This window comes from Cornus florida, unplaced genomic scaffold (genome assembly GCF_030987335.1).
Source record: "Cornus florida cultivar Cherokee Brave unplaced genomic scaffold, ASM3098733v1 CherokeeBrave_3.0.0_Hap2_Chr04, whole genome shotgun sequence".
In the NCBI taxonomy this organism is placed as follows: Eukaryota; Viridiplantae; Streptophyta; class Magnoliopsida; order Cornales; family Cornaceae; genus Cornus; species Cornus florida.
Window position 1 is genome coordinate 78,255,518 of NW_026775574.1, and position 12,065 is coordinate 78,267,582.

A 12,065-nucleotide genomic window follows, 5' to 3' on the forward strand; every position below is an offset into this window, starting at 1 on the left:
GGCAGTTGGCACCACAAGCCGAACGCCAAGCACTTGCCATAAACAAGCACGCGACAAAGTTAATATAAAAAAAAAAAGAGAGAAAAGGTATATATATATTGAAAATGGGTTTGAACAGAGCGTAACACAAAGGAAAAAGAGAAAAAGAGTTCTGTTATCTCATTCATGATAAGCATTGGATTTATAAAAAAAAAAAAAAAAAATGATGAAGTATTCAAGTCACATTGTTACAAAAAAGTATAGAATCGGAGAGTCCGGAGGAGTCCTAGCTAGCTGCCCCAGTACCAACAGCCTCCTGGTTGTGCCGGTCCGCCTCCTCAGTCCCATCAGTCATCTCACCCTCACGAGGTAGGGAATCAAGATGAATAACAGAGTCATTCTGCTGGGGGCCAACGTCAGCATTGGCTATGGGAGATACCACAGTTGACGATTGAGGAGCGGTTAGAGGCAGAGCGGTAGGAGGAGCTGTAGTGATCCTAGAGGAAGCAATGTCCTGGCATTCATCAAATATACGCTCCGCTTCAGTGGGTTCTGGGTCAACATAGACCCCTAGAGGGTCAATCCCTAAATCCTTATCGACCTCATCTGGAGTTGAGCTGGTCTGTCCCTCATCCGGAACTCGGTCGGAGAAACCTTCTCGGAATCCTTGAGCATATCTAAGAGCGCCGACCCTTGAGAACCGAGCATGAAGAGCCAGCATCCCACCGTTCACTCTGCTGATGGTATCAATCAGAGCAGTACGCTCGTCCAGAGCTCTCTTCTCAAAAGCCATCCGAGCAGACTGTTCATCAGCCAGAAGGCGCTGGAGCTCTGCCTTTTCGTCTCTGATTGAATCACGCTCAGTCTGCCAAACACTCTTTTCAAGCTGGAGGGCATCCTTCTCATCCTGAAGAGAGTCGTTTTCCTTCTTCAAGACATCTCTTTCTTGTTCGATTTTTTCAAGCCGAGCCAATACCTCGGTATTCTTGCTGGCGAGAAGGTCGTTTTCCTTATTGGCCACCTCCAGGCTATCAGAAAACTTACGAGCCCTGGCGTTCCCCATTTCAACCTGCTTCTGCATAGCCATCATTCCGAACAAAGTCTGCATAGATATACATTAATAATGGTTAAACCGATAGTCTGGTCGGACGAAGGCAAGACCAAATAATATGAGAGGATTCATGAGTTGGAAAATAAAAGTCACCTCCATGGCAGATTGGGGAAAGTGGCTGAACACATCCTTCTGGGATAGACCTTTTGCCGCCTCAAGGTCTTTCAGAGTCCACATGCTCCTATAATACGCCATGGCGGTCTAGCCATCCTTTAGCATGGTCTCGTTCGGCTTCACGAACGTCCAATCCGTTCGGGTGTACCGAGGAGCCCATGGTGGTAAAGTGGGAAGAGAAGGGGAGGCTGAAGCAGAAGCAGAGGCACCAGCTGCAATAGGCCCGGAGGGGGCAGGAGCTCTGACTGGGCGGTGCAAGAGAGCACCCGGCCCAGAGACCCGGGTCCTTCTTATAAGAGGTTCCTCCTCAGGGTCGACTCCACTGTCAGGATGAGGCCTTTTGCCTCGTTCTTTGTCCCGAGCGCCCCCCAGCGGCAGTAGGGGCTGTAGTGATTTGTGGAGACGCGCTCGGGTTGGTAGCAGGGGTACTGACAACAGAATCAATAGCCACCGTGCTCGGGATGGTGTCAGAGATGGTGGCTGAGGAAGAGGCTGATGCAGGAGAGGAGGTTGCCCCAGCAGCAGAAGTGGCTGGGGGAGTATTTTTCTTCCTGCCAAAGGATGGAATCTGAAGCCTGCTCATAGTATAGCCGAGGGATGAAAGCGCTAGAAGGTTGTCTGAAGTGAGGAGGTCTAAGCAGGAAGGAATATCGTTCAGAACGTATTTCTTCAAGTAATTACTCCTATCCCTGCAAACACTGTAGCTCAAGTCATCACAAGGTATTCCTAAGGAGCGGCATAAGAAAGTACAAAAGCGAGGAACACATGTTTCGCAGGGACAATCGTTTTTGTGAGATTTGAATTTTTTATATGAGGAAACAGAACAGATGCCAAAGGCGCTCGGGATTGGGTAATCCTCTGCAGCCGGCGAAGACCAAGCCCCACTAATGCCCACGATGTTATCCCTCCAACCCTTTTCAGATTTGATTGTGTCCGTACATATGGACATCTTGTCGATCGGGTAGAGGTGGTAGAAGGGCTCGTTAGTTCGGATCTTACTGACCTTATAACACAGAAGAAGATCTATGAGGTCAAGGTCCAGACTTCTGTCACGAATCAACAGTAGCATAACGGATATGATTCTAAAGAAATTGGGGTTTACCTGCAGGGGGGATATCCCCAATCTATTGAAGACATAATTAAAGAAGGGGTGCAGAGGGAACCTAACGACATTCAGTTGAAGGTTTGAAAATAAAACTTCGCCGGGAAAGAGGCCGGCACCGGTCATAATATTAACATCCTTAGGGCAAACCCTAACTTGGATGTTGTCAGGAAGTCTAAGTCTCATACGAAGAACATCTAGATCTACAACCATGGTGGAAGTGTTTGAAGGATCTAAAAGGGTAAAAAGAAGCCTGCCGAAAGTAAAAAGGAACAAAACTAACCTCTGAGGTAGAAAGCAACAAAGAGCACTGCAAGACCGCTGGAAGAATGACTCTTGAAGGATTTCACCGGAAAAAGCTTAGAACTGTTCTAAAAAGAGAGAGATTTGACTGATGATGGAGACGGTAAAAAGGCATGAAGTGGTATTCTAGAGCCTTATAAAGGCGAGGGGGACCAGAGGGCCAAAGCGTCAGGAAGGCGAGAAATTCATCGAGCCCCGGAACATTGATTCTGGATCTGACCGTCCGTTCCCCCATGTGGGTTTCTCGAGCCGTCAACGTCATGATGAGACGCCTTCAATAATTACCCCCTTATTAAACAAGGGGTAATTATGGGGGCAGTTGAAGAGGCCCGAGATGACATGGGCCGGATATGACTTGCAAACGCGACATCCGGTCCGTACAGATGGGTCAGACCCATAGAAAGACACTGCCATATGGGCCGAACGCGAATAAGCCCATCAAAGATGACCAGGACTCATGGAGGAACGGGCCTAGATCCAGCAGTCCATCAACATTTGTAAATATCTATAAATAGGAGAAGTAATGGAAAGAAGGGGGAGATATTTTTTTGGTTGAAATACAAGAATTCTAGAGAGAGAAAGAGGGAAGGAATTTCTTGTATCTTCACAATTTCATTCAACGGAACACACTCAACCCTTCCAAACACCCATTTGAAAATTTTGATCATTTTTGAGAATCTAAAACTGAAACAGTAGTAAAAATTGTATCTTCAGCTTAAGAATTTGTGTTTGTGTGTTACGAAAAGGCTTTAGCTTTCGCTAAGCTAAAAAAATGGAGTAACTGATTTATCAATGGAGTCTCATCATGGGCAGTTTATTCTACAATGTAGTTGGGGTTGAAAAGTCATAATGCAACATTCAAGGGGTAATTATCTTTAATTGTATTTATTTATTATTTATTATTTATTATTCTAAGACGTGATTGGTTCACTAAATATTTTTTTACTTGATCGCCCTCACGCGGTTATCTTTTTACTGTAATGTTACACAAAACTAATGTTAATATTTTTATAAGTGTGCAGTAATTATGCAGGTAGATTGAATCAGTGAATCTCAAAAGCAAAAAGTGGGTCCTCTATACGTTAACAATGCTTAGGACAATCTTGAATGAGCTGCATTAATCTGCCTTGCATTGTTTGGACAAATTGCTTGTGTGAGTGGAAATAGATGCATTTGGAACTGCCGAGTATTTGCGACTGTCGGCAACACACTTATGTTGCCGAAGACTCATTTTTTGGAATTCGAGTGCTGTGGAAGTCCTCTATCACGTATTGTGATGTCTTTTTATACATTTAAATCACATTTCAGTATATTTGTTTTATATTTTAATACAATTTCAATATATAGAGTAAATGTATTATATAAAATAGGATTTAAGTGTGTTGAAACGATAAATAATGATGTTGAAAGAGAATTTAAGAAAGTTAAAACATATTTCAACGCTATTTCAACACATTTGTTGAAATTTAGAATAAAATTGTTGAAATGTAAAACAGATGTATTAGAAATAAATTGAAGTGTGTTAAAAAAAATTTCGCGCACCGTGCAAAAAGAATTGGTTACAATAGAGGATCTTGATATTGGTTAGTAGCTGGATATCATTTTTTGACGCTGGCTTTTCTTTTCTCTTGACAATAATACACAATAAACAGACAATAGATTTCAATAGCCAAACTCAGTATATAGTTAATTAAAAGAGGAGAAAATTTAGCAGTTTAAAGCAAGAGTATGAACTTGTCATATATTTAAATGACTCATGAAAAATGAAATTGAGGTGAAAAATTGAATACCACACAATTAAGTCTAGTCCTTCAGCGCAATATCATCTTTTAGGGCCTACACTATCCTGTAACGTTACAATCATCAAATGGCCGTATCTGTCTGATTATCTGTAGATACATATATTTTTTTGTAACAAATTACGAAATTTGCCAATTGGTTAGATATAAAGTTGGAGCTGATAAGTTGGTTAGAGCTTGAAGTTACAAAATATGTAGCTTAATTAACATTGCTAAGGAGAATCAGTGTTTTGAATTGTTTGGAAAATTGCTTTAGACTAGACTAATATCATCAACTTGTGCCAGTGAAAATAGATGGATTGGGACCAACTTGTGTTAGTGGAAATAAATGGATGGGGACCAAAATTATGTAGGCGGAAATAGATGGGTTTAGAATTCCCAGAGCACACCCAAGTTGACCCAGCATCCCTCTATCACATTATCTTTCATCTCAAGTTACAATAACACCCTTTCACAATACCAAATTATCAATCAACAAGCACAAGATGAACGATGTGCGTTATCCATCCTATGTGTGAAGTAATCACAAGTGTGATAATTACAATTTAAATCTAATCTTACAATTTAATAATTATTTTTTTTCAAATATCACAACTATCCTTTTCAATTATGGTAAAATCTTTTTGTCATTCCATTTTTTAATTAACGTTTTTGTATTTTTTTTGTTAACCCATCTTTTTCTCTTGCTTTTCGTCTCTTTCAACTCTTTCTATACTTCGTATTAACTTTCTCTTCTCTGTCTTAGTAGGATTTGATATTGTTCTTTGTAAATAATAATAAAAGATCTCACAACTGAAGAAATAATAGAATTGAACGAAGTAACTCAATCATCTTGTTAGTATGGAAAACATTGAATAACAATTAAAACTTCATGAACCTTTAAACTCCTTTAATGCTAATGGTAATGGAAATAGTAATTTGTTTCTTTTATTTTTCTTTTTTGTTTTACGCTTTGAGTTTAAGTTTAGATTTTTTTTTTTGTTTTTTTCTATGCGATTAATAAGATTTAATTTAGATGGTGATGGGAATGGAATTTTATTTTTAATTTTTCTTTTATGTTTTATACTTTGAGTTTTGTTAGAATTTTTTTTATATGATTTTTAAGAACTAATTTGGAATTTCTTTGAATCTTTAATTTCACCTCATTGATAAATAAAGTCCTAATTGTCTTGACAATAAAATTACAAGAACATGAATTTTGTGAAAAGAACAAAAAAAAAAAAAAAAAAAAAAAAAAAGAAAAAAAAAAAGGAAGAAAATAAAAATAAATGGTATTGATATACAATTATGAATTTTGTTAAAAAATTACTGCACTCAGCCAAACTCTCCAATCTCTCAATATGAAAGTAAATAAAAAGAGGAGAAAAATCAGCTTAAAGCAAGAATATGAATCTGTCATATATTTATATAAAATTGAGGGGAAAATTCGAATATCACACAATTTAAGTTTGGTTCGTTGGTGCCATTATCATCTTTTGGCCCTACACTGTCCCTCAACTTTGCAATCAATTTTACTAACCATTATTTTATTTTATTTTATTTTATTTATTTCAAGTTGAAGATGAGAATTAGTAAGAAATTTGCCAGTTGGTTGGATAGAAAGTTGACGGCGGCAATTAGCAACCTCCCTCTCTGTCACTGACTTTTCTTTCTTTTATTTATTTATTATCATGACTTTTCTTTCCCCTGACAACTATTCTATTCAATTGTTTTTCATTCCTTAAATTTTTACTATCAGTACAAGATGATAGCTTCAAATCGGATGCCCACTAATAAAATAAGGGCAATATTTGCCTACTCCCTGTAAAAAGTTTATATTTACCTTGATGTGGCGCAAAATTAATAGAATATATATCTCTATTAATAAAAATTCCAAGTGATTGAGCAGAAAAGCTACTACTGCACTCTCAGCCATTCTCTTTGATCTTCTTTATTTCTCCCAATCTTAGTATGAATTTCGTTGAATTTTGGTGTTTTTGTGGTGTTCTTGAAGGTTTCATATTTGGCAATGTTATAATTATGAAATTATTTTCTAATCAACCAATTAATTTGAAAAGAAAGTTATATATATAATTATCGGTAAAGTAAAAATGGAATAGAGATTTATATTCAAACAATATTTCTTGTCATGTCATGAAAAACTTTTCTTTCTTTTCTATGACCTATAACTACAGTATTATTTTCAGTAAATATTTCATCATCAGTGGCATTGGTACCATGGAATAAAAATAAAAGATACCTGGAGAGAGGAATGGTAAAACAGTGAGAGTTTTAATAAATGGAACGAAATATTAAGGGTAAATTAGACCGCCTTTGTGATTTGAATAAATTGCATATGAGAAATTCTTTCTTTTTCTTTTTAATATGAAAATTTTTTTGGTTGATTTTCTCATAGATCTCTCTTTCTCTACCTTTTGTGCAATTCATAGTTCTCTCTTTCTCTCCTCTTCGCGCAATTCATTCAGCCTTGATGAAAATCAATTAGCCCGTTGCCTTGTTAAAAAAAAAAAATTAAAGGAATCTTACTAAATATGCATAAACTAAATCTTAATGAAACAATATTAAATGAATAAATAAGAATATCTAGAGAAAAATTAAACGGGAAATTCCTCAATTTTAAAGTCACTAATAGGTGAATCCAAAACTTTAATTATTGTAACCGCATTAAATGTGAAATATATTATTTAGGCACCATGTTTTACTGCAATATATTGCACGAAAAATAAAAAATAAAAAATAAAAATCGATTAATACAAATGCTTATTGTTACATTTTATTTATTTTCTTTTTTAACAGCACAACTTAACACCGCATATTTAATTTTTTTCTTAATTTGAAAATATAATTGAGAAAAAGGAAAATGTGAAATACCAATAAAGACCCAAACGATACTAGGTAGTGGTCTATGGCCCAAATTTGGTTTATTTGTTAGAACCACAAGCTGAATATAATAACTATAGAGAATGTGGGAGGAAGGAGTCGTAAGAATGAGGTGGTCATTGACACCGCGGGATTACAATATATATATATATATATATATATATATATATATATATATTTTGTCTTGTTTGGCTGGCAGAATATGTTATACAGGTAAAGATAATATTTATAAAATTATGTATCAAAGGAGCGTGACACATGGAAAATATATTCTGACAGCTTATTTCATGAATTTAACAATTACTTTGCAACGAAAGCAAAAGAATATTTGAACAAGGTGAATTTTAGTTAGTTTTCGTAACCTTCTATTGTTTAATGAAATTGTTAGGTTTACTTTGTATTACTTGTAACCTACCATTATTTTTTAAACACCACTCCTTGTTAGATTATATATGATTTCATATATGTATATATATATATATATGAAATCATATATAATCTAACAAGGAGTGGTGTTTAAAAAATAATGGTAGGTTACAAGTAATACAAAGTAAACTGTTATATATATGTATATTTGTTTAATGTGGCCGGCAGAATATGTAATTCATAATAGGAGTTGATCTGATCAAACACAGATGAAATCATTGACTTTTGGTGGTTTTGTGGGGCTTATGGAAGGTGGCGGCATCCTTTGATATTGAACAATATTTTATAAAATTATGTTCAATTAAAGTAATCCGAGAAGAAAATTATATAGAAGGAAAATTCTAAATGTTGGGACTGTAGAACAAATATTTTATAAAATTATGATGAAGATAATCAATATTGAAGCTGCATTGGCTCACTCTTTAAATTTGCCTCACAAATCCATAGCTAGGCACTAATAAGAAGCAATAAGAAACAACATTGCCTCAAATATTCATATTCGGAGTAACTCTCGATCTCTACACCCTCACTCTCCCTCGGTGCCAAATTCATCCAATTAACACGCGCGATGACCCTCTATGCAATAAAATCAATCATTTCATAACACTCCAAGTGAACTATGATACATGACTGATTTTCATAATGATCATGTATGTATGTAGCTGCAGACTACTATCATAGTGTTAAACAAGCTTCAATTGTTCTCATTATTTGGCAAAACAAAAAAGAACAGAAACTACAAAGGAAAAGGAAAAGGAAAAGGAAAAGGAAAAGAAGCATCAGTACCAAACAGAGTATCTCTCGGCCAACTTCTTGCAAAGGCAATGTGAAGGAAGTTTTGGGACTTGATTTAGAATAAAGTGTAAGTTACGCAGCGCGGAAACTGTTGGTTGATTTTACTGTGATTAACTTTTCAAATGACCTAGATCAGATTAATAGGTCAACTTGTCCAAGTTTTGTGATTAATTAATTTACCTAAGCAATATAATCAATTTAACATCCATAATTACAAAAAATAAATATTAAAAAGTAAAGCAAGTAGAGTTTGAGAGATGATACTAGGATTTTTAGTGAGGAAACCCCAATTGGCAAAATAGACCAATTGTTGTGGAAAAAACCTTGTGGACTATGCAATCTAGAGCAAAACGATCCACTATGTTGAAAACAAAGTACACTGAACTTTGACTCAGGCTCACATCCTATCGTTGTACCAAAAACCAATTGCTGACAATCCTTTGGCCTTACGAAGTCCCGTCTAATAGCACTTGACCTCAGACTTATTCTTTATCTCTGTAGAAGGATTGCTGATAGATCAAACAACACTTCTCGAATGCTTTGATCATTTCAAAGTGTGATCACTTCACTCATTTTCTTCAAGATCTAAATTTGATGTACAAGAAATAGAAATGCTTTTTCGGAATCTTTGAATCTTCAATTAAGCTCCAATTCAGATGAGAAAGAGAACAATACAACTAAATCACTCGTGTATATATGTATGTGCTCTCAAAAATAAAATAAAAAAGATCATAATGACTTTCTGAACAATATCTCTCAAAAAAGCTTTCTCAAAATAATGAATTTTCGTTTCTTAAAGTCATACCTCAATGTTGAATGAGAGAGGCATTATATAGATGTTTGGAAGACGTAATAATACTAGGAGGAAGGAGTCCTAGGTCTTAACAAGTAGGCCGCTAAGCATCCATAACTGAATGGTTAAAGCGCCCAACTCATAATTGGCGAATTCGTAGGTTCAATTCTTACTGGATGAGCACCAATGGGGACCCTCCAATAAGTCTATTGGAATTTCAACCCCTATTGCGTATTGGTACCTTCTATTGTTTAATGAAATTGGTAGGTAAACTTAGTTGTTCTTGTTAGGTTGCCGATAGAATAAGTTATTTGAATACGAAAACAATCATTGAATTTTGGTGTTTTTGTGGTGTTCATGAAGGTTTCATATTTGGCAATGTTATAATTATCAAATTATTTTCTAATCAACCAATTAATTTGAAAAGAAAGTCATATATATAATTATCGGTAAAGTAAAAATGGAATAGAGATTTAGATTAAAACAATATTTCTTATCATGTCATGAAAACCTTTTCTTTCTTTAATTCTATGACCTATAACTATATATTATTTTCAGTAAATATTTCATCATCAGTGGTATTGGTACTATGGAATATAAGATACGTAGAGAGAGGAATGGTAAAACAGTGAGAATTTTAATAAGTGGAACGAAATATTAAGGGTAAAGTAGACCTCTTTCGAGATTTGGATAAATTGCATATGAGAAAAAAAATTTCTTTTCTTTTTCTTTTTAATATGAAAATTTTTTTGGTTGATTTTCTCATAGATCTCTCTTTCTCTACCTTTTGTGCAATTCATAGCTCTCTCTTTCTCTTCCCTTCGCGCAATTCATTCAGCCTTGATGAAAATCAATTAGCCCGTTGCCTTGTTAAAAAAAAGAATTAAAAGAATCTTACTAAATATGCATAAACTAAATCTTAATGAAACAATGTTAAATGAATAAATAAGAATATCTAGAAGAAATAGATATGCTCTTTCGGAATCTTTGAATATTCAATTAAGCTCCAATTCAGATGAGATAGAGAACAACACAACTAAATTACTTGTATATATATGTGTGTGCTCTCAAAAATAAAATCAGAAAAATCAGATTAATTTTTTGAACAATATCTCTTAAAAAAGCTTTCTCAAAATAATGAATTTTCGTTTCGTAAAGTCATACCTCAATGTTGAATGAAGAAGGCATTATATAGAAGTTTGGAAGACCTAAGAATATTTGTAAAATAAGTGAAATTCATGTATAGGATTTTAGAAGGAAGTCTGGACCAAAAAGGAATCAAAACAGATTAGGAAACTAAAGTTATCTAAACTGATAAGAAGCCTTGAACCGGTATTGGATTTGGCTATCGGTTCAGGATCGGCAGAGAAGAATCTGACATGATTCTTGAATCGGTAGAGGGATAGGCTACCAGTTCCCAATGTAGGTACCGGTTCCCAATGGATAGAAGTGAAACCTTCAATTTGGCTACCAGTTCGAAATAGGCAGAATGTAAACTTCCTAAAAACTTTAAACTTCCAAAACTTCTTAAGTGTTCTTACACACTCACATACCTTTCTAAAGCATTGTTCTCATCATCCCGGAGTATATTAAGAATCACTGCAATGCTTTGTTCTCTCGACTTTGAAGTAATAATGTCACGGAAAAGGTCATGGACGCGGCACCTTCTAACCCTTCCATTTGTATGTAACTCTTCCACTTGGACCAAGCTTCTATTAACAAGCTCATTAAGGTAGCCTTTGGCAACTTCTTCTATTGTCATTCCTTCTCTCGCTTCCACAAATTCTTCTACGGTCCAAAGCCAAATCAGTATCATTCTCTTAATCTGATAATCTTACGGAAATATACTCAACTACAAGAAACACATTTTTAGATAATAAGGTAAATCATTATAACTCAAGAGAGAATTTTTTTCATACTCTCAAGTTGTTCATTTCCTTCTAATTGAGTGCCAAGGCTGCGTTGGACCAATTCCCATTCATGTACTCCACTTTTTTCTTTCGTGGCCAAAACACCGCTTATTGCCACAACTACAAGTGGCAGTCCCTCACACCTTTTTAATAGACTTCATAAGAGTTCCTCTAAATGTGGAGGGCAGCTGTTGTCTTGGAACGTTTTCGTACAGAACAGAGTCCAAGACTCCTCTGGAGATAGTGGTTCCATAGTGTAGATGTTACTGTGGTAATCTACGATTCTACGAAAGAGGTAGAAGCTAGTTTACTAATGCGCGTTGTGAGTAGTATTCGACTGCCACAATTATTGTCAAGCAATGCGTATTTTAAAGCATCCCATGCATTTATACTCCACACATCATGAAGAACAAACATGTACCTTCTCCGTTGCAGGAAATCCTTGAATTGTGCTTTCAGATTATTGTTGTCCATGGATTCCAATCTTTGAGGAGCCAGTTTCTTGACTTCATCAAAGAGTTGTTGAATCAAGTCTTTGAGAAGCTCTTTAAGATCAAAGGATTGTGAAACAGTGATCCAAGCATGGCTTTGAAAATGATTCTTCACCCCGATATTATCGTAGACTTTCTTTACTAAGGTAGTTTTTCCCATCCCCCATTCCCAGCACAGAAACAACTTTGAGTCTCGATGTGTCGCCCAAAAGCCACTCAATCAGCTGCTTTTTGGGCCCATCAATGCCCACAACCTCTGCTTCTTCCAGTAGCAGTGCATCACCGTGACGATCACACCATGTGTTATTGACAGTATTGGAGCTTGAGCTTTGCTCTGAGACGTTAAATTTGTAACGGTATTT

At 35.7% G+C, this 12,065-nt stretch overlaps 1 pseudogene; it reads right to left on the reverse strand.

The window, feature by feature from the left end:
- Positions 1 to 265: 265 nt before the first annotated feature.
- On the reverse strand, positions 266 to 11,863 carry LOC132305149 (disease resistance protein RPM1-like; annotated as a pseudogene).
- Between the last annotated feature and the right edge of the window lie 202 nt (positions 11,864 to 12,065).